The following is a 20,690-nucleotide window of genomic DNA, read 5'->3' as shown; positions in this document are numbered from 1 at the left end:
TTCCATGAGCACAAACAGTCATTACGGTATCGATAAATACATTGGTCCAAGGCTTCAAGATGTTAATGAACTGGGACTCTTAAGATATTCCTTACCAATCCCTAATCTAGAGATGTTAAGTCTGTCTGTAGTCTGTCAATTAAATATCCCGAAGATAATGAACAACATTTCCGCAGCAGAAAAATCACTTTGTATCAACAACGATGAAGCAAAAGAAAAGTAGAAAAAAAATAGGAAACAGACTGACGTGGACAACTCGGTGAACTCCCACCACTCTCAACTTTTTATGATCATAGAACCAGCATCCGTCAAAATGGCATAAATGCAATTTACAGCCGAGGTCAAAATCAAAAGAAATATTTCATAAAAATAAGAGACACGGCAGAGTTCCAGCTAAAGGCGATTAGGGGAAAAAATTGCCTCCACTAAGCTTCAAATCTAGTGCAAACTTTGAAAGCTCGTAAAAATGATGGAGTCGTCAGTACCTCCAATAAATCTCGAGATATATAACTTCCAAATTTACGGTTCTCTCCCTATCAGAGAGAACCGTATGTATTCTCCAACTGAATAAATACATACACAATAAGAGTATATATATATATATATATATATATAATATATATATATATATATATATAATATATATACTATCTGCAATATAATCTTCAAACATCAATTCAGGAATGCCGAAGACACATGGATGTTTTAAAAGATTTATTCATTGAGAAACGTTTCGCACATGACTATGTGCATCATCAGTCTGAAAATGACAAAATAATAACATTAAAAATACTAAAAATACACAGGATTCTTTGACGAGACTATAGTGATTATTTTAAACAAGGTTTTCCTAGATGGCAATTTTACATTTCATGGTTTTACTAGGTCTCTTTTTAAACAACTTCTAGAACTTGCTGTGCAAGATTCTATGTTTATTTTTAATCAAAAATTGTATTCTCAGGTAGATGGTGTTGCTATGGGTTCTCCATTAGAACCTTTTTTTGCACATTTTTTTATGTCATTTTTTAGAACAAAAATTTTTAGATTGTTGTCCGTCGTCTTTTAAACCATTGTTTTACAGAAGGTATGTAGACGATACCTTTGTTCTTTTTAAGTAACAGGGCCAGGCCACCCAGTTTTTAGATTTTATTAATCAGCAACACCCTAACATTAATTTTACTATGGAATTGGAGAAAGATAATAGTTTACCGTTTTTAGATGTTTTAATCACGAGAGTTAATTCTGTTTTTACTACTGCCGTCTACAGAAAGAAAACTTATACAGGTCTTGCAAATAATTTCTACAGTCCTTGCCAAACCAGTTTTAAATTGAATACCATCTATACTTAAGTGTATAGGGCTCTTAGATACTCGTCCAGTTGGGCCATATTTCATAAGGAGATTTAATTTTTAACCACTTTTTTTCAACAAAATTCATTTCCCAAGGATCTAGTTTTTAGAATCATCAACAAACTTTTAACTAATTATTTTCATCCTGCCACACCGGTTTTTAATGTTCCGAAAAAACTTATGTATGCTTCAATCTTTGGTCATTCTATCTTCTTCCTTTGTACCTGAAGATTGGTGTAACAGCAGTTGTTTTTACTTTGCTTCTTATTTTTAGTCTTTTAATGTTTTGAATTATCATTTTAAGAATCCTGTGTATTTTTAATGTTATTATTTTGTCATTTTCAGACTGATGATGCACATAGTCATGTGCGAAACGTATCTCAATGAATAAACCTTTTGAAACATCCATGTGTCTTCGGCATTCCTGAATTCATATATATATATATATATATATATATATATATATATATATATATATATATACATATATAAAGTAAAACAGGCCCTCCCATTAACATCAAATTCATTCTACCATGGAAATAAGTTGAATTCAAAAGAGAACTATCGATCTGAAGTACACCTCACTGACTGGGTACATTAAATCAACTGCAGCCCATGCAATGCACTTCCTTTTTGGATATTATATATATATATATATACATAATTGGGTAGCAGACATTCTTTTAAACAACTTCTGTTGAAAATAATGGCTGATTCAGCTGCGTTAATTTTATACAGGGCTTTCTCAAGTCTCCTTATGGTTGAATTTTCAGGATTGCTTAGACTGGCAAGCAATGGGCTAAAGGAGGACATGTCAAAAACATGTCGTCCATTGGCACATTGCTTGCCAGTCAAAGCAATACTGAAAAATCAATAAGGAGACTTGAGAAAGTCCAGTACAAAATTAACGCAGCTGAATCAGCCATTATTTTCAACTATGTATATATATATATATATATATATATATATATATATATATATATATATATAGTTATAATTAAGTTAATCCTAAGAGCTGATGGTAGTTAGGGAAAAGAGGCGAACCACAGCTGCAAAGGTGAAAGAAAAAATTTGGGTACGTGCAAAAATTGAGAAGACTGAATGGTCTGTAAAGCAAAGGTTGGAAGTTACATGGGTATTGTTAGGCCGACTCTAATTTATAATAGTGTGGATGTTGGATGCAGATGGAAAATAAAAAGTTAAAAGCTAAGCTGCTGCAATGAACTATTTACGTAGCATATTTGGAGTAAGAATTGATAGGTTGAGAAATGTGGATATAGCCCATAGAAGTGGTAAAACGGTTAGCGTAGGTGAAAGGATGTGTAATATTCATAGTTTTGAGGCTTCTTGGCTTGGATGCTACAGAGCAATTTCTCAGTACTAGCTCATTAGGTAATTGCCAGATCAAAGAAGCTGTATTTTGACGGTGATGATTGCTTAGTTGAGGAAAGCCGTCCTCAAAGTTATTTACTGTGTAGCCTTGGAGGAGCAGTTCACAAGACGTACCGGTCGGACCTCATCTAAAAAGGACTTTTGAATTTATTAGGCACGTGGACTGGACGAGAGTTGGTGTACATCGACTTCGACTGCATCTGCAACTTATCTTAGGTGTTGCATCCATTCAACTTGAGCAGTCGTAGCATCTGCGGCCTGGACAATTACTACTTCCATGCTCTTAAATATTTAGGTGGACCCACACACTGTGGTTAGTATCAATGGTTTCATTTATGTAGCAAGATGTGTGGTGAACCCATACACTGTGGTTATTATTACTGGTTTCATTGTGTAGCAATATGTGCGAATTAATTAGAAACCCTATTAATGCTTATGGTTTTCGGGTTTTGGAAAGTTTTTTTATTTAGCTACAGTAATTAAAAGGTATTACTTGCAATGTTATGGATTTGAGGCTGGCAATTGATATTTTGTAGTCATTTCATTGAATGTCACCTTTTACGGAGACCTCATTCTCGGAACTCCTTACGGAAATAAAGTTAAGAAGCCTAAGGAGCGTTCCCACTGTAACATGCATGCGGTACCAGTAACAGGATGGATCGGAGTACCAAGATGATTCGACCACCTAGAAAGAATGTACAATGTCAGGTTAATGAAAAGTCTGTAATTCGGAAGTGTTAGGAAAGGAGGAAATGAAGACCTAGAAGAAGGTGGATATTTAGGGTTTGTTTGTATGGTGTTTTTACGTTGCATGGAACCAGTGGTTATTCAGCAACGGGACCAACGGCTTTACGTGACTTCCGAACCACGTCGAGTGAACTTCTATCACCAGAAATACACATCTCTCACACCTCAATGGAATGCCCGAGAATCGAACTCGCGGCCACCGAGGCGGCAGGCCAAGACCATACAGATCACGCCACAGAGGGTGAGAGTTATTGCAAGGGAAGGGCTTTAACATCCATGAATTGGGGGTGTACTTGAGTAGTGCAGCCTGTGGGGACGGTAAATACATATCTCTGCTGATAAGCCTTCTGTGTAGGCGTATGAATTGGCTAATGATGCAGAAGTTTTAATGCTCAGGGGTTCATCGATGATTCGGCAGTTAAGTATGAATTTGACAATTGGTAATGTGTTATTTTTTCTCTGGGCACACTCACTGTCAAGGGCTAGGCTCAATGTTGACAAAAATACCTAAACAGATTTTGTGTGTGTGTATATATATATATATATATATATATATATATATATATATATATATATATATATAACTGAATCACGAAAATTTGGAACGTGATAAATGCATAAATAAAGGTATAAGCCACGAAGGAAAGATAAACAACGTAGCTGCAAGATCTTTCGACTCAACGTCCTTTACTTAGCAGACAACTTATATATATATATATATATATATATATATATATATATATATATATATACACTATTTATATATATATATATATATATATATATATATAATGAGAAAGGGAAAGAGAAATCATGAAAAGCTTATTATGCGAAAGACACAACTGAACAAGAAACTAACATTTCCTTCGAAAAAATCAAACCCGAATAACAAAATATCGCCCAGCACGCCATTCCTTAGTTCTGTTTTCAGTTTGCTGCGACGACAAATTTGCCCCAAACCCTAACAATAACTTCTATCAAGAGAATATATTGTATAATGGCGCTGCAAATCACGTGACAACCTGCCGTAATCAACTGTCTCAATTTAAGATTGACTGTACGATTTCCAAAGAAAGGGGATTAATAAAAATTAGGGAAAATACTGGTTGACAAACAGACTTCTGATACAACGGTACAGGCATATGTAATAATGAGAAAACAAATGTAAAGATGGTGCAAAAAATTAACTGTTCAAATTTGTCTTCCATCTTCTGCCTCTTCCTTCAACTGTTTTTCCTAATCCAAGCCAAACACACACTACCACGCTCTGCAGACTCTTGGAGGAAGAGGGAAGTTGGGGTGGGGTGGGGGTGGGGGTGGGGTAGGGGGGGGGAGGCTTTGCTGCTGGGAAAAAAAAATGTACATATCGCATCCAATATTCCTTTATCAGGTTTCACCAGTTAATACACAGCTGAACTTCTACATTTTTTGCATGCATTTCTTGTTTTGGGCTAACTTCGATGAATGACAATTTTCACCATTTCACACAGAGTAAGCAATGAAAAAAAAGAAAAAAAAGAAGACACACACACACTCTTTCCATCCGCACTTCACCCTACATTAAAACACCGACTAGCATGAAATTGCCTAAGCTCGGTGACGGAAAAAAGGGGATAAACTATCGCCTGCTGTGTTGTGCGAACGGCGACACCTAGCTTGAGCCAGACAAGAATGACGATGGGACCACAATATTCGTGTGCAATGATTAAGGTGTATTTGGCCATGCAGCTAAATGCTCGGATCGCTGAGGTTTTCCTATTTTCGAAAAACATACGAGAATAAAGGAGGTAGGTTTTATGCAGTCACACGGCAACAACGTGTAAAACTGAGTTGTAAATACAAAAAAACAAATGAAAAATTAAAGTGGTGTTCTTGTTCTGCACAAAGATCCAAGGTGAAAATGTAAAAATAAAAAAACATTCGACTAAAAGTAACCAAATTGCAAAAAATGAGTAATAAAAAGCACTCTTCAATATTTAAGCTAATTTATCGTCCAAATTTTCCCTTCAAAAACATGAGTCAATTCGTCCCTAATTCTCCCGTCCTGAGACAACTGAAAAGACTTTCTACGCGTCGCACGGCTACTCGTGCACGTCTCTGCTCACCATCGTAATCGTAAATGCGATGAATCACGTGTGATTCATAGCGTGATTCACTCAAGCTGAGCACATGGCGAAGCATGTCAACAACAACTCATCTTTTTATTCTGATGGAAATTAGTTATGATCATCAAAACCCTTTACTCTTAGGAGCCCGTTCTCGCAATTCGATATAAAAGTCAGGATCAATATTCATTTGAAAACATCCGACCAGTCGTTAGTCTTAAATCAAATCAAATAATCTACGACCTATAACCAACATTTGAAATACTTCAGAACAGCGACTATAAACAAATGACCAATAAAAGATCTCAAATTTGCCCCCAGAACATTTAAGTTCTTAGCAGTAGCGAGACGGCTTATAGATTCAGATTTACCAGGCACATGGGATTACTTGTAGGATACTGTGGAATAAAACTGAATTTTCTATAATTCATCGGTAATTCTGTCAAGGTCTTATGAAAATCTTGAAAAACTGTCTATCTACACATACTAAAGCAACTGTTAAGAGGATTTGAAAGCATCTAAGTACCATTTTGGCATAATTCTACAAATTCCAAGTGCCACAGTAAAATATGCTTCTTAGTAATTCATCACGAAAAACTATTTTCAAAGATCCGGGTTATCCAATTCAATTCAATTTTGCAAGGGATCTGCTGACCTTTTCCTAAGAGTTGATATAAACTGAACACCCGTTATGCATTCATTATATTACATTCTCTCTCTCTCTCTCTCTATGTATCTATATATATATATATATATATATATATATATATATATATATATATATATATATATATATAATAATATATATATCATAGTATATCTATATATGTATATCTAATATATATCTATATATGTATATCCATCTATTTATCTATCTATCTATCTATCTATCTATATATATATATAATATATATATATATATATATATATATATATATATATATATATATATATATATATATATATATATATAACATAATTTTTGTCAAATATCAAAATTACAAATATCCTTTAATATCAAATTCACTTTACCTGGGGATTAACTTACACCCAAGAGGACTCAGTTACGTGCTCCTTCTCCGACAGGATTCAAACTTCTGCCTGGTTGAGGAACAAAGATAGAAAGTGACTTTAACCACAGCGCTACCTTAATATCAGGCTCAAAAGCCAGTCACTGTCTAGCGTTGTTTCTATACTTTCGAATCCCCTTGAAGGTAAGCTAGTCCAGAGGTATAGTGGATTGGGTATTAAATCGTCTCAACACGCTTTGGGCCAAGCTGCAAACTTCTTGCAAATTCTTAATTACCCCTGCATTCACATACGAACTTTGATCAAACCAACTAGTTACTACAACTACAACTCCAAACGAATTTGTATTCTGTTTACCTTTAGTAGCTAAAAACCTAGTGGACAGTTGCCAAACACCATACGGTGGCTGTTGTGTACCACTCACAAAAGCGAACTCTGATGAAGCGGAAGTAATGGTCACTCTTCTTTTTCGAAATTGACAAAACTTAGGTGACAGAAACGTTCTCTATTTAGAAAAATCTCTAGTTGCTACAATCCTCAAGCAAGGCCTTAAATGAATAAAATAGAGCCCAAATTCCAACTTAAAACCTACCTTTTTTAAAATTAAAGGACTTAAGCACCTGTCCTGCAGGAATGTTTAACCATGTACTACACCTGATTACTATGTACCATGGCTTTCTCTCCAAAATGGGTAGTCTCAAGGCGTAAGGAGGTTAGGTCTCAAAATTCACTGACCCTTTCGTTGGTTATCACACTAAAATAATGAGTATACTTGTCTGGTACTATTTCCAATATTAGTCTTAAGTAGTGAAATATTCTAACCAATTATTTTTCTGGTTCCGAAGTAATGCAATCTGAACACGCTGAATCCTGATTTGGTTATGGTAATGTCGTAAAATTCCCTAAGCTTCAGATCCCAAGAGGGGAACGTATTCATTAAAACATTGTCCTCAAAACGGCTCCACATTCTCATTTACTTAAAACTGCTTAGATTCTAACCTAGCAGCAAGATTGAAACGTTATCATCAAAATAAACAGGATCAAACCACGGATATATAATGTCGAAACTAGAAATACTAGAGGTGACGTTTATCTGATAGAAGTTCCGGACAGGCACTATTTACAAGCTCAACTGGGTTTGGAATTTGGATAAGCAAGTCTCCCCTTATATCTAATAGTAATACTATTTTCGAAATAGTGATGTGGAACGAAAAGTAGCAAGTGTTATATATAAGGGTGTGGTGGATTGCCATTTTCAAATTTTAAATGTTCAGGACTCTTGGTGGGTGAAATCCTCATAAAAGGCCTCTAGGGAACTAGTTCTTCTGTTATCATTCTGATATGAAATCTGACCTGTTTAAATATCCAGTCAAATAATATCCAAAATGCACTTACAGCCCTTTGATTATACGTATACTATCAGAATTTTGGAGCCTTACTAAAGCCTTAGAACATTAGCTAGCTACAACTCAAAGAGCTTTGGAAAAAACAATGATGGGAATAACACTAACAGACAGAAAAGGTGTAACATGGATACGAGAACAAACTGAAGTTGAGGATATTATAACAAGTAAGAGACAGAAATGGACGTGGGCAGGACATATAATGAGAATGCCAGATAACAGATGGACAAAAATCCCAGAATGGGTCCCTCGAGATTGCATACGAAGCAGGGGAATGAAGGGTAGACGATGGATTGACGAGCTAAGAAAATTTGCGGGTAAAGACTAGCACAGAAAGACCATAAACAGACGGAAGTGGAAGGATGGTGGGTAAAGACTAGCACAGAAAGACCATAAACAGACGGAAGTGGAAGGATATGTCTGAGATCTTTGTCCTGCAGTGGACTAGCAACGGCTGATGATGATGATGATGATACTATCAAAACGAGGAATTGTTGGGAACTGCAGTTTTCGATGTATCAAAAGCATAAAATTCTGACCTACCTATCCTTCAAAACTGTACTCCTAATATCAAAGTTTTGGGATCTAGAAAAAGCATGTCTTCCAAAAATTAAATGTTCCCTGGAACAGTTGTTGTAAGGCTAACAAGTATGAAACGATACAAAGTAGATCCTATGAACAGCAGCAACTACATCCCAGAACGACCTACGTTAGAAAGTACAATCTGCAAGTCTTTTGTCAGTTACAAAAACGCAATTAGCACGACTACCTAAATATCCTGAGTCAATTACATTTTTCTTCACAAAAAGAAGTAACTTTTTCTTCAAAACATCAGAGACAATGTTATGTAAAAATCCTGGATCCAGCTCGACTCTGTTACGTGTCAAAATATGATAAGACTGTTCCCTTGGACTGTAAATTCTGAAGAAAACCTAAAACATAATTCCAATGACGAAACTGAGTGTTACATACAAATTACCAAATTGTTACTTGAATTACAATAGTAAAAGATATGGGTAACACAATCATAATGATATTCACATAAGTCCTTTCCGTCACACCTAAGACCGATCTAAAAGAGTCTAAGCACACGCATTGACGTTAGGTTTTATCAATAAATATTGCAAACGTGCTACCATAAATTATGAGCGAAACTGCAAAATACACCTTCAACGAACAAAGCATGATAGCTTGTAGAAGTCTCTACCTTGCCAGGTACTGTAGTGTAATAATTCTACACAGCCCTCTGTACTTCGGTATTGTACATTACATTACAACGTTACTGATTCGAATAACCACCTTCTTTTCAGTGAAAATACGAAACATACATAATTAACATTTATTCTTTTCTTCTCATATAACGAAACGACGTTTCAATACACATGGAGTCAACTGGGGCACGAAAAATCCCATAACCAGTTCATTACCGGAATTCTTTCCTTCAGTCTGCATTCGGGTGAATGACGCCAACGTTCTCGTATGTAATCGCAGGGATTTTCGAATGGAAATCGCAATGGTAACTCTGACATTTTTAGCTCATTAACGAAATTTTGATTTGCATCCCTTGTAAGGTCAACTCTCTAAAGCAGAAATTAATTAAAACCTCATTATCACTTGTACAACAGGTTATACAATTAATAATGGGCTTCATTTCTATGAACTCAAAACTACTTCAGGAACATCCTGTATTTGTTATGAGGTCCCCACTACTAAATATGTCAGCAGAACGACTTTTGAAAAGAACAACAAAAACAGCAAAATGGACAGGAACTGGAAATTTTGCAGCAAACTTAAAAACCCATCCGTTGGAATTACAAATTCCAACTACAGGAACTGCACATGTAAAACAGTGGGGTATAACATAATTTTTCCCTCCCCCAAAAAAATAAACTGAAAAAGACAAACTTTTAAAATTTAACACTTTGATAATGAATCTATAACTCTCTAGTGCCAAAGTACACGGATTTGGACAGAATCCTACCGTCATCGACCAACTGCAAAAATGGCGAGATGCCATTTATGACCAATAACTTTGAAATGAAAAATAAAATTAAATTTTCCTGCAGTCTTACCTCATAACCTTCTGCTGAATTTGCGGTTGACAATTCTGCAGCCACGCCCAAAAATCAAATGTTTTCTGCAATTTTTGGGGGGAATATGCATCAACCCCCAAGCTTAGCTCCATTCTGACTATAGATAGGAAGGTTTCGGCGTGATGGCTTTGCAAATATACAGCTTAAAAAAAAAACAATTTTCTATTTTGTGGGGAAACCTTCTTATAACTAACATCTCAAAACATCTGGGAAGAAATTGATGTAATCGGATAAACTCCAAAATGTTCAGGAACAAATCATGGGGCAAAAGTACAATAAGAAAGTCAAATTATTAAGATCCCACCAAGCAATATTATTATTATTATTATTATTATTATTATTATTATTATAAAACTACTGGACATGTAGAGAACTGGTGTCACAGATGGACTAGAACTCAGCTTGAGATGACCCCATCATATAAATATGAATGAAATCTATTCAGTGGCTTTAGCTGGACTGGAATTAATTTAAAATGCCTAAAACTCTTTTGGTGAAGGAGAGCTGCAAAGACGTAAGCAGCACTGTGGCGCTACCGTTCCCCTAGCATTGCCCAGCTGCGCTTAAAATCTTGTTGACCTTTTAAATTAAGTTACTTGGGGTAAAAAGTCTGGAAACGAATCAAAAAAAAATCTCAGTAACATATAACTTCATACTATATGAAAACATCAGTAAACATAAAATACAAGAAGGTAATATGTGGAGTGCTGAAAATGGAAATATCCTTTGTAGAATAAACGCGACACAAATATTGGCACAAGTTTAAAAAAAAAAAAACTGTTATAGCAGACATAAACAACACCAACAAAAAACAAGGAACAAATACACAACACCCCTACTTTTAACGATAATTTTCCACCGGCCATGCCAATATCCGATTATTGAACATTCGACTATTTTCCTTTTTGTTCTATATAATGTATAGTGAAAATCTGACGCAGAGACCAAAGGTTACGGGGATTAGAGGATAGAGGGACTAAATAACAAACGCAACAATCACACACATCACTGCCCGACAGCAAACGCTGCGGTCACTTATAAAACAAAACAAAAAATAGGGGGCAATATTCCACTCTGTTCCAAGAAAGAAAATTAAAGAAGCAGGAAAATGAGAAAAATATTGCACATAAGACAGGAAAAAAAAAGACGAAGAACAAAAATAATGAAAATAAAAGTGGCAGACAGTAGGTTATCTCGGACTTTTCAGAACGGGTGAATGAACAAATGTGACCCATTTTCGCCTTCCGCTTCGTTGACCCAAGATGAAATAAGGAGAGCACTGCTAAATTACACATAACAGAGTTACAAAACTCGGGGAATTCCAGCTCCGCCAAATTTATGCTTGGATTTAAATTTTGCAGGAACATCAGTAGGGCGCTCATCCAAAGAATGACTTTGTCCCCCGAGAGAGAGAGAGAGAGAGAGAGAGAGAGAGAGAGAGGAATATAAACCGGTAAATTTTCTTTTGTCCCCAAACGCAGATATCCACATTTCAATCTCGGTGCCCCACTAGAAAAAAAATTCTTTTACGTTCATCCATGACCGGATAGAGTTGCCTGATCACGTTTTCCGTTAATCGATAAACCTATGCAATTATGATTCCCACCCACCTTCGATAGACAGTACGCAGTTCTCATTTACCCAAATATACCTTATACATTTCCAATATAAGATCATGTTTACAACACCGAGATCGGAGACATTTCCTGCCCATTTATTTCACCACCGAGATGGTCAGGCTGATGGCGTGTTTTCAATGACCTGCAGTTATTCAATGTATTAAATAGTGTGACTGCACTACTAAAAGGTTTTAGGCTCCCGGTATCAATAGAAAAAACTACGGTGAATGAGAGCAAGATCGAAGCAAAGTTTAAATTTATAAACTAATGCCCTTCTCTTGCCGAGAACTTGGGGAAAAAAAAGGGGGGGGGGGCGGTTAAGGGGGGACACTTTGGCTTGTGATTATCTACGCGTCACCTACTCCGAGGTGTTAGTACTGAACACCGTCTGGTAACTGTGAAGTTGACGGCCGCACGAAGATATCGTTTATTTATATAAATAACAAGTTATCGACCACACAATTCAAAAATGGGAGTATATAATAGTTGATCCCAGAGGGGCTTATTACTATACACGGCGTCCCAAGGAGCTTCCGCTATGATTAGTACTAGCATCTCGAAGTGGGTGACACGTAGATAACAAGCCAAATTAGCACCATAACATCATAACGGGACAGATAGAGATATGGAATGAGCCTGACCCTTCCGAAATTAGTTATTATAATCACAGATATCAGAAACTAAGAGAACAAAATTTCCTGGTATTTACAATTATGTAATTACTGCTACCACCTGATAAAACCAAATTACTTCATTCTTTTGCTGGCAAATAAAAACTGTGGTCCAAACTCATTTCTCGCCGAAAATACCTTTCTAAATAAATGAAAAGTAATACAGTACACATAAATCTGCACGTCTTTCCCTGTACAAAGCCCATTCCTGTCGTCGGAAGGCTTCGAACCTAGTATGTGGTACTGAATTTTAATTAAAGGACCCTCCACTTCAGACTTGGCCTACTCTGAGTTTCTTAACTTTTTAAAGTGGTCTAGATAACCAGAGTGCCCAAACCTTCCAGTATCGTGGTGGAATTATCACTGACTAAAATGACTACGAAGAATTGCTTCGCAAATTCATAAGCCACGCTTAAAAAAACAATCACTTACATTAAAGTTATCAAAATACAAATACTGTTTCTACTGCATATACTACAGTGAGCCAAGTCGGTAGCGCTGCCATTATTTCCACACAAATTCAGTAACAGTGGCTAAAAAATAATGAAATACATTTCCTGCCATTAACATAAATCACATAAATTAGTTTAATTACATTAACTGGAATGAAAGCGAACAACGGCCTGCAGCCTGTAATTCCAAAACACTGTACATTCTGCGTTACTTACTCTCGCTGAATTATATGTTCCGAAAGCCTACAGTTTGATTTGTCACTTCACCGGTTACGACTGGGATAAAAGGCAGGTCTCTCTTCTAATATCATGGCATCAATTTACGAATTGTGACTAGGAGGACAACCATCAATTTACCAATTATAACTACGAGGACAACCTAGTTAAAAGACTTCATTGTGAAATGCAAACACAACACAAGATAAATGCATGTTTAGAAATCATCATATATATGGCACAATTACATATGAATTACAGAAAAACGGCCTGTCTCTTGCACACTCCATTACCAAATTGATTTCATCCCATTTCCATAAGAAACAGATAGAACTGAATGACTTTAATCAATTCGGAGAAGGAAGACTTAAAAAGAAACAATACAGCCTCCAACGTTCCTGTAGTTTGGTTAATTCTTCAGAATCAAAGGCTATTCATGCATTAAAATCTTTCTCCCTTCCATGTATTGAAAAAAAAATCAATTTAGATCTGTAACTTATCAGGTAAATAAAATTAAGTCATGTAATTCATTATAGTATAATAGTGAAGACCACTTTGTGGAACCGATTGAATGATTGCTTTCTGTAAACGGGAGTCACAACAACTATGGTCATCGGCACCTAAAATATAGCAATTAATGAAAGTCGACATTCAACCCGCCTGATCAGTCCACCAAATCAGGAACCCTGTCATCTTCTTTAGCGTTCAATCATTTATTACTAGCGGTCAGCAAGGGAAAGCAATAATTTTTGTACTTAATGCCTCATTTCCTATGACATCCGCAGCTGATTAAGGTTATTCAACCGGAATCGATAAGTATACAAAAAAAAATAGAATGGTGCACTGAATTTCAAACTGCAATAAACAAACAAAAAACACACAATAAGAAGAGAATATGATAGCTTGTAACATATGGTATAAATGTAAAACGTGTGGGGTACACTCTACGGAAAGAAGACAAAATATGATAAAAAAAAAAAATGAAAAAGAAAGTTAGAATCAGGAGAGGGAAAATGGACATCCTGACTAAAGTAGCTATTCCTAACACATGGGGCACTTTAAAAAAATTTGCAAACAAGGTCAGCAGGATAAATCATGCTTTAATGATAAACATGTACAAGTTTTTTAAAAGTACAAAACACATGGCTTAACATCCAGAGCAAATGCCCCTCACCTATTCTCCACCCAAGTGTAGATCACCCACAAACCTAAATAATAAGCTATCAAATTTTAAATTTTGGTGGGAAGAGGATGTATGGTTGTAAGCAACCCTGCCCGCGGTTATCAAAGGTTGTGGTATTCCAGTGCATTTTGAACACAGTAAACCCTCTAGACAATGTCCTATTATGATCAAAGGGGAGGGGGTGCAACATTAAAATGGGAAAATCAGGTATGCCCTACCTTAAACCTTGTCATTTACTTAGCCTAACCCTATGCAAAAACACACCTTATCAATAAAACCCATAAATCCAAAGAAGTATAACCAGTACAGCACTGTACTATAAATTTTAAAAAACCTAGCCTTTATGTACAATTTACTAATGTATACTGCACTTTAGCACGCAAAATGTCTTAAGGTAAAGCCCCTGATAGTCACAAAAAGAATAGCAATTTCTATTAAAAAAAATGACATTCACAAAATGCTCGTCAGTTTCCGGAAATAAGAGTTTTGTTATAGTCCTGACGACTCTGATGTCACTTGAGCATCACACAATATAAAAACTGGAAATAAAGTGTAATCTCTTGAAAACAAGTTCTTGGCCAAAAATATTGAAAACCTGAAAACTTTCAATTGGAGCTACAGCCCAAGTTAATCGTGACCATAAGGATCCTGCGGACAAGATAACAGGAAGAATTCAATATGTAGTCACAGTTATTCAGAATTGCAAAATGTATATGGTGTAAGGGATTTCCTATGTCCGATAGAGAGTGATAACAATGAATAGCGGGACTAAAAAGTTCCAGGTTAAAAAAAGTAAGTCTTGGAGGAAGAGAAATCCTACATACCTGATTGAATTAAAAATGAATGGCAGTGTGGCACATTTTAGTCATTCGGTACTTTCCAAGAAGTAAGGGTATCTATACATGATACAATTCGAGCCAAGCCAGAAACCAAGCAATAGCCAATTAAATCTGCTGCAAATCCAATGTTATTCAAATATGAAATTAGGTTATATATACTGCAATCATCACTGAACAAGTAAGTACTTTATGGACCTGCCATGCAGTGAGTATTAGTGAAGCAATACATGTTCCCCTAGTAAGTTCTACCTCACAGCATTCCAAATTATGAAATACTGATGAAAGTACTGCATTCTTGCAAAGGTAGATATTACAAACAATTTTCTCAGCTAAGACATTTGGTAACAAAGAATGCTGTGTGTTGTTTCATGACAAAAATTTCACCATTCCCAAGTCAGCTCAAATTAAAAATGTGCAGCGTAACTATGACAGACACACTCACAGAGAAATAGATGGACAATCTCCCTTTAAGCACATTTATGCATAAAGGTCAAAGTTGTACCAAGCATAAGTAAAAACCCCTTAAAGTGATGAAGTTATGATCCATAAGATAAAACATGACTGTACACTGACTGACCACCAAATATGGACGATTTCTCTTCATACACATACAGGCAGTCTGGGTTATGTTGGGGGTTCCGTTCCAATGCAGTGCTGTAACTCTGAATGTCACAAGAAAAATGTATAAAATGAGAAATAAAGTTATGAAAGTCATATCTTTAATCCTCTAGGAGTACAGTACAGTATGTTACTTGCATTCTGATGTGGTGTACATCCAAAAACCTTAAAATTTTGACTTTATAATGTAGCTGTGTGTGCTTTTACTGTTCCATTGCAGTGTAAGACAACATAACCTCGGAATATTCTCTGTGGCCAAAAACCGATTTTGTTTGAATATGTATATTTGAAAAGCAATGTAAACTCGGAACGATGTAACCCAGAGGCTGCCTGTATAAGAGTGATGATCTACTCTTCTAATCAAAGAATAAAATCCCTTAAACGGCAAAGTAGTTGCGGTGATGATGACAAATGCCCTGTCGACTTTGCTTTGTAGAAATTTATGAATGATAGTCTACCTAGGGATAAGCTGACCTGGTAATTGAGTGTGATGGATATACAGATGTTTGTTTGTTTGTTTGTATGGTATTTTTACGTTGCATGGAACCAGTGGTTATTCAGCAACGGGACCAACGGCTTTACGTGACTTCCGAACCACGTCGAGAGTGAACTTCTATCACCAGAAATACACATCTCTCACCCCTAAATGGAATGGTTGAGACTCGAACTCGCGGCCATCGAGGTGGCAGGCAAAGACCGTACCAACCACGCCACTGAGGCGCTGATATACAGATGAAGAATCTCCTTTCATGAATATCTATACAGTGATCTACGTACATCAGTAATAAACTCGACTGAAATCCTATCTGATGTGTAGGAAGAAATTTAATGACAAGGTAAGAATGACAGGCATACTGAGACTGAAACACGATTTCCCTTTGTTTACAACTACTATACATGGTGACCTAGCTTGGTACAAAGTTACAACCAAAAAACTTGTGTGTGACAAGTATACTAATGAAGGGAGGGAAAACGTACAACCTACCTTCAAGCACACCATTTGTACCAAGCTTGATAGAAGCCCCTTACCATACCCATTTAAGAGGTAGTATTATGGTTCCAAGATGTACATAAAACTGAATAGGGCAGACAGACAGATAACCAACCCTCCACACACAACTTAAATCATGGTCTACCTTTGCATACGTTTTCATTTAAATTAATTTAAAATGCTGGAGGGCTTACAAATGAAAATCCAAGATGCAATGGCAAGGTAAGTGGCAAAAACTTTGAACTAACAAACAAATAGAAAGACAGACAACTCTCCTAAGTACACAACAATGTATAATGGTCTATTTCAGTAGTTCCCAAACTGGGGTCAGCAGACCCCCAGGAGAAGGCCTTTGGGCGTCAATGACAAACTGAAATAATTAATATTTTTTCAACTCCATAAAAAAATATATGCAATAAAAAATAATTACATCATTGATTCTTTATCATCCTGGGGTTGGTGTTCTCAATACTTTGGTGTGCAAGGAACTCATACTTACTTTGTGAAGGAATATGCAATTAAATGTATGATGCTGTACTGGGTATCCAGGTATAGTAATGATAACTTTTGATTGGCTGAACTCATCACATCAGGGGGGGGGAGAGAGTCCTTGGTATGTTCAAGTTTGGGAACCACTGGCCTATTTTATTAAAAGTGTGATTGGAATCCATGCAACCATGTGATGAAATTGCAAGTGACAGGTGACATACAAACTGAAAGACAGGCAGATGGACAATCTGTCATTAACATTCACCCAAATTGGTCTACCTTGATATATATCAAGGCAAGCATAGCAAAAACAGTAATGAACATACAGGTAGATAGCTCCCCCTCAAGCCAATCAAATGCACAATTTTACTTGTGTACAGTATACTGCACCAAGCTTGACAAATACTTTCAATCATATAGGAGGAGTTGTGATGATAATGTAAGCTTATCACAGACAAAAAGATACCATATTCTCTCATACGTCTACGTATGATAGTCTACCTTTATACTAATTCTTACTGACTTTCCTTCAACAATGGAATTACAATGACAGTAAGCATGACACTCATTGTGAGACAGACAGTGATTAATTATCTCTTTTCATACACATCTACATACGATGGTCTAAACCAAGGTTAACTGGACATTTGCCAATCATATATGAGAAAATGCAATGACAAGGCAAGCTAAACAAAAATACTAAAATACAGCCAGATGGATGAAAAGCCTTCAAGCATATCCCTACATAATGACCCATCTTTCTAAATATCGTACTGAAATCCATTATCTATGTGGAAGCAATTATGAAAAAAAGTGCGATACATAACAATTGACAGAAAAATATAAATATTTTTAAGTAACCTGTATTTCTCTAGATATACAAAACAGAGCCTTAGTGCAAGTGTGACTGGTCACTGAACTTGGCAAAAAGGTCATGAACTGGTGGTTATGGGGGCGAGGGAGAGGGGATGGATGTTAGTGATGCACCAGGTGAGGGCCTGTGCCCTAAGTGGGGTTAGGTTAGGTTGAGGGCCTGTGCCGTGAGCTAGGTTAGGTTAGGTTGAGGACCTGTCTATTAGGCTGGGTTGGGTTAGGTTAGGTTGAGGACCTGCGCCCTAGGCTGGGTTAGGTTAGGTTGCAACCCTACTATTTTAATTAGCCTTGCCCTCATTTATGTTAGGTGAAGGAGCCAGTCCCCTGGTTAGATTCAGTTGGCCAAACCCCATAAGTATGGTTATGTTAAATTCATCTCTGATGTTTACTTATTTTGTGTTTTCAGCACCCAAAAACCTTAGTTTCTTAATACCTGCTCATTGTTAACGAAATGAACCATGGAAAAGTTCAAACCACACATTAAAATACAGACAAATGATACATATTTTTAATTCCATAAACAATAATAATGGTATAAGGTACCAATAAAAACTACCAATCATTAATGTAATGAACAACAATATTCAAAATACACACTAAAAGTTTGTAAGAAAATTTGCAATACAGCCAGAATAACCCAAGAACAAGTTACACATCTGCAGCAAAGCAGCTTTCACTGAGAAAGATGTTTTTTCAAGCAATTCCTGGATTCCCAAATCCCACTTAACTGGTAAAAATTAGAACAGAAGAATAAAATCAAGTTTTTGCATGGCCTAGGTGCTGATATTACCAGTAGCATACCCTTGGTGCAAAAGAAAGAAAAATAAAAATAAAACATTCTTAACCATACTAATGCACTGGAACAACTAAAACCTGACTGGAAGCCCCTTGCACATTTGTCCAAAACAAACAATATTTGTCTAGCTATATACATCTTAGTAGCAGTAAATTTTGGATGGATTTTACAATGATATTAGGATTAAGCCTAATCATATTACAGGCACTTTAACAGAACTAACGACTCCATTATCGAGAACTATAGCTGGTTCACTTAAGGTAGATTCTTGGATGAGCCAAATGCTTACGAGACGTTTGTTTGGAGGCCACTGATTAGCTGGTACCAGGAGGTAGGCAGCTCCCAGCCAATCAGCGTCCGTCAAACGAACATCTCGCAGGCGTAGGGCTCACCCAAGAATCTACCTAAGTGAACCAGTTATAGGTAGCTAATATTGCAAGAGAAAAAAAAGGTACCAAAATACTGTTGCAAGCTCCCTCGCCTAACAACAATGGAGGAACGAGTTGGAAACTGTAGCATTGGGGTCATATCAGAGAAAGGTTTCTAAGTTTAGCTAGCCTCTATCTCTGAGCAGGTACCCGTAGGTCACGTTTTATCCTGTATTTGATTAGCAAAGAAAAGTAAATCCTTGTGCATTCTGTGTTTCACTCCTTTTCGCCCTCCCGCCTTCCCCACTAAAAAAAAAAAAATGCCTCGTTTCACGCCAGGGTCCCTCCCTAGCCTACTCATTGTTGTAGGCCTAGGCCTAACGTACGTAGCCTGTCATGGATTAGACAACACACCAACGGCGAAATACATGGTTAAATATGAAAAATCTGATAAACCACATTTCACACCCGCCTTAAAATGGGTAGGATATATAGTCTATGCCGAACGGCGGCGATAGCGTTTCCCAGCTCGAACTCGGGACTCAGAAATACCTATTCACTTTTTTACCAAATCGGTAGTCAATTTTTTTTTTTTTTTTTTATTTAGCTAAAACTGCTTTTATTCTACTCCTTTTTTTTCATTTAGTGGATGCTTTTATTCTTCTCCTTTTTTCATTTACCTAGTGGATACTTTTATTCTACTCCTTTTTTCATTTAGTGGCAGTGCATATATACATAGGCTATAGGTAGGCCTAGTCCGCCATCCTGCGGCTGCCAACTACCTATACAAGTTTCCACCTCTTTCTATAAGCTAGGTGTATAGGTACTACTAAAAGCCCTTACCTTCAATTCCCACAATTCTGTCCATCATGGGCTATTGTATTTCTGTAACATTAGTTTCATAGATTCATGCTTGACAATAATATACCGTAACTACGAACACAATTCAAAATACTTAGTGATCCTATCACTCTTGTTAAGAAATTCAGAACATTTTGGAGCAAGGCGGGTTGGCAACTTGGCACTTGGCAGGGGAAGGAGGAGTACATCTTTTGAAAATTTCAATATAAGTTTCCGTGAACTATACATAATACTAAATAAATGTGTATATTGCTAATTTTATTATATTTTGATATACATAAAAATATTTCATAAATTATACTGAATTTCTTAATGTTTCTTTATCCTTGCTTATTTTCATTAATATATCCGTAAAATGGAAGACCTAATCTAGTTACCATCTCCTGCTTTAGTTGTGATGCTAGTTGGCTTCCGTGCTTGGTTTCATTTTTTTCTACCATACTACCATTTTAAAGAACATTTCAGTGAATTAAGTTTATTATATTACGTTCGAAGAAGTATTTTTTTCTGTAGTGTTATGTTATGAAGCGCTTATCATTTGTTGTCATGTATTTGACACTTCCGCAACATCCATCAATCCTTGTGGATAATAGGTT

The 20,690-nt window shown here is 36.4% G+C and overlaps 1 long non-coding RNA gene across 1 annotated transcript in view; it reads right to left on the bottom strand.

The window, feature by feature from the left end:
• Positions 1-20,251, bottom strand: part of LOC135197861 (uncharacterized) — a 111,822-nt gene extending 91,571 nt beyond the window's left edge. The window contains exon 1 of the long non-coding RNA XR_010310670.1: positions 20,077-20,251. This is a non-coding gene — a long non-coding RNA (uncharacterized LOC135197861). The remainder of the gene's footprint in view (positions 1-20,076) is intronic.
• Between the last annotated feature and the right edge of the window lie 439 nt (positions 20,252-20,690).

Source organism: Macrobrachium nipponense, chromosome 21, assembly GCF_015104395.2.
Source record: "Macrobrachium nipponense isolate FS-2020 chromosome 21, ASM1510439v2, whole genome shotgun sequence".
Taxonomy (NCBI): domain Eukaryota; kingdom Metazoa; phylum Arthropoda; class Malacostraca; order Decapoda; family Palaemonidae; genus Macrobrachium; species Macrobrachium nipponense.
The sequence above is the reverse complement of the archived record's forward strand: the minus strand, read 5'-3'. Positions and strand labels throughout refer to the sequence as shown.